We start from the raw sequence: 4,388 nt of genomic DNA, 5'->3' as shown, positions 1-4,388 counted from the left end.
ATGTATTTGACTACCAATTTGTCAAGTCCAGTTTCATTTCAAGATCATGTGAATGGACACTGGATTAGCAGCAGGCTGGTACAGTCGCACAGTTGGCGATGTCAAATCTCTGGCTGCTACCAGGCCTCCACCCCAAGTATGAAAACACACACACGCGCACACACACACACACACACACACACACACACAAAAGTTGACACACCCGCACATAAGCACACACACACACACGCTCATATGCATGCCAAGTACAAACATGTGCATGCAAGCGCAGCCACACACACACACACACACACACACACACACACACACACACACACACACACACACACACACATACGGACAAGCCACTGGCCCACTGCGTGACAACCCCTCTCTTGGCTCTGTAATAATCACAGAGTGGCAGTACAGTAAAAACACACGTGGTTTACACTACATTTCTGCTTGCATATGTGTGCCCATACGAGCATAGGCATAGAAACACACATACACAACCTCAAGGACAAACACACACACACACACACACACACACACAAAAACATCAGTGTGTGGGTTTCCACTTTGGGCATCAAACCACACTCTCTCAAGTTTTTGCCGTGGTTTTTCTTTCCTTCTCTCTCGTTTTTTCGGGTTTTGCCAGAGACCTTGTTCCAAACCCAGATGCTGATGTTTTTACAAGGCTTAGACACACACACACACACACACACACACATGCACGCTCTCTCTCTCACACACACACACACACACACCACACCACACGTGGAGTGATCTAGCCCTGGTTGACCTACATGTTGGCCCAGGCAGACAGTTAGGGTGGAGCTGATGGTGAACCTGGGTCAGTGCCTTCTGATTTTTACTGCTGTTTTCAATGGACATTTATTGATGGAGACACTAACATAAATATGTTAAGTTAATCCAATGTCAGAAACAGTTTAGCATTTTTGGATTAAAAATGTGTGTAATTAAGAAGGTTACAGTGTGTGTTTTTGTGTGTGAGTGTGTGTGCATCAGTGTGTGCCTGCATGTGCGTGTATGTGTGGTGCAATGGCCTTCACCTTCAGGCCAGGGACAGAAAATCTTTCATAAAGCCTTACATACAGTACATACTCAGCAGTTTGAGCAGTAGCAGATAACGAGTAAAGGGATTACATTAATCTTATAATAAAAAAGACAGTAGTCACACTGCACGCTTCTGAAAAAAAGGGGATTAGTTGAGGGATTACTCTGAGATGCGTTTCAAGAGAGAAACATCATTTGATTGTGAAATGTGCTGAATCATCACTTCAACGACTTGAAATAATGATTAATAATGGTAGTGGATGATGTTATTGGCACAATTCCTAGCAATGCCTTTTTATTGCATAAACTGTCTCTATACAACACAAACAAAAGCAGTGAAAGCAGCCTAATCAGATTACATTACTGAGTTTGAGGATTACATTTTGAAGGCAATCTTTCCAACTCTTTGTATACACACACACACACACACACACACACGCACACACACACACGCACAGATTTTGAAGAAATTCTAAAAAAAAAAAAAAAAAGCAATTTTTTTACATACAGTTTGTTCAGCCATGTTTCCATTCGGCAAACAGGAGGCCTCAGGCACAAAACTATGAGAGGGAAATAGCACACACTCACATGCCAATCCACACACACCTGCACACACACACACACACACACACACACACACACACACACACACACACACACACACAGTCTGTGTACACACCCATCTACCCACCCAGACACACATACACAGGCCGCACAGCCCTGGTTCTTTTACCACAGTAGTTCTGATGTCTAGTTCTGAGCCGTTACACCACTTTAAACACATTCCCCATCTTACAGACTGCTGCTGCCTGTCTGGAACACACATACGCACATACATACACATATACATATACAATATACACTTTTACACGTGCACAAGAAGCACGCTCTTATATTAAGCTTAAAATCACACACACACAGTTATGAAAGCATGTGTATACAGCACATAAACCCGTACTATACCCTTGTATGATTTCTTTGTCATGCATGCACCCATGCGTACACACACGCACGCACACACACACGACATTAGGCGTGTTTAAACAACCTTTTCCTGGTGCAGTGTGCAGGGCCGCTCTGGAGCCCGGCTGGAGCCTCTGGGTGATTTGTCAGTTAGAGCCACGCAGGCCGGGAACCCCTCAACGTTTGCTTTGGGTTCCAGAGGGACACACTCCGAGACCCCCGAATTCCTGTCCATGGTATGCACTCTGCTTCACGCTCTGGACCCCTCACCCCCGAAATGTATATGACACATATACATACGCTCACTCACGCAGATGTGAACTTAAGCGTACATGCACACACACAGACACACATACAGTAAGTATACATATTCAAACCCAAGTAGACACACATTAGTCTACACATACATTCATGTACGCATACACACACACACACACACACACACACACAGCACAGTCATTGTTCCAGGCATTCCCCAACCCTCTCAGTGAGCCTCTAAATGACTGCATGACAGTTTTATCTCAAAACCTAGGCCAACTCGATCAGTTACACTTTTTTTTTTTTGACAATCTGAAAATACAGACGAAATTATTCCTTTTTAGAACAACAAACCATCCATTAGGCATGGCGATGGAGCATGCTCAGGATATGGCTTAGGTCAGGACTATGTCATCCTTTGGGATCTCTGAGCTTTGCCAATATGTCTCCTTTTCCACTTTTTGACCCTTTACTCCTAAAACATTTTTCCTATAGGTCTGATAGTTAAACCTCCCGCATGGTCATATGCAGAATTACACTAATACACCAACTGTTTCACAAGCATGGGAGTATCACAAAAACTTTTGATGGGTAGATTTGATTTTGCACAAATTCTTACAAACAATACAAATTTAATACAGTTAACACTCATGTTCTGTGTTCTCTACTGTTCTCGTATAAAGCTCAATCAATGACAGTGGAGCGTACCAAAAGTTATTGTAATGAAGAAGAAATTGGCCTTAAAGAAAGAGGTGGGGGGGACTTCAGCAATGTCTACGACTCTATGTATACAAACATCAAGCCTGATAATAGCTCGCTGCTCATGAAGGTAAAGTTGTCTCTTCACTGATTAGGCCAGAGTTGTTGACAGGGATAACATAATTGGATACCCAAATCTTCCTATAAACCTCTCTCATTACCTCACTGTGGCTACCATATAATCAGTCACTTCTGTGGAGAGGTCATCTCAGTGCATATAGCTCACAAAGACAGCTAACTACTATGTCATATAGTGGAGAAGAGTGGGGAAAAAAATACTCTCTCTCCAGACAGATTAGAGAATCAAAACCTGATGCAGCACCTGTCCTGAGAAGGTCTGTACACTTTGAGTCACGACCAAATTGTTCTCATAAATACTTACCCTATAGGACACTGAGGCAAAGCGCTTCAGTTCCAGTGAGGACAACTTCAACTGTGAAGAGGGAAACAGGGTTACAGATGTGTGCCAATTAGGAGTCAGCAAATGGGTGTTTTTCCCGTTCGTGGTTGGAGTGCTAAGCCTGACTTCTCTGGTTCCTATTCAGGGGCTTATAGGCAATGCTGAATGTCAGCCAGAGCTCAAGTCATTCATCACACACAACAAGAATTCCTCTGATGTACTCTATCCATTTCTCCACACCTTCCATCTCTAAGCACCAGTACAGCAGCATTGGCATAGTTAGTCACAGCATTGGCACGGTCAAAGATGGGAAAAGTACTAGGTTGGTATATTGTAAATGGTGCATCAGTGTTAGATATGCAAAATACAACTACACGAAGTGGGTGAGTATATGGCTAAGCCCAAATGGGTTTCAAAATATGCACAAAATTGGCCAAAAATGCATTTGTACACGTGATGAGTTTCATTTGAAATAGCCTATATTTTGGATATACTTATATAAGTTGTCAACAGCACATAAAAATGTATTTCCAGTGTTCAAAATATAATTCAAATGAATATCATCATGTTCAAAAACATTTTAACATTTTCAATCTGTCAACATATTCTGGTGAATATGAAGAAAAATAGATATTTTTGCAGTGTGAGAGGGAGGAAGGGACTCTGACTGCATAGCTTGGGGAAAAGAAAAAACGTTTTAACTTCTACAGCACCACTAAATGTTCATAAGAAAGAAAAAACAAAGCATGAGAGAAGTTGAAGGGTCTGAAAAAGACTATGGCAAGTCCTTAACATTGGTATTCCTCTTCAGAGAACTTCAGTCTCTCTCTCGCTGCTGCTGCTGCTGCTCCTGCAGTCACGTGACTGAGATTCCCAGCAGGCACTGCCAGGAGGGCGGGGCGATGCGCTTCTCAGCCAATAGCATTCTTCCATACACGGAACTACCGGAGAA

Source organism: Centroberyx affinis, unplaced genomic scaffold (assembly GCF_046629955.1).
Source record: "Centroberyx affinis isolate AG114_WGS23_722 - 3 ecotype Tasmania unplaced genomic scaffold, CSIRO-AGI_Caff_v1 ptg000563l_1, whole genome shotgun sequence".
Taxonomy (NCBI): Eukaryota; Metazoa; Chordata; class Actinopteri; order Beryciformes; family Berycidae; genus Centroberyx; species Centroberyx affinis.
The sequence above is the reverse complement of the archived record's forward strand: the minus strand, read 5'-3'. Positions refer to the sequence as shown.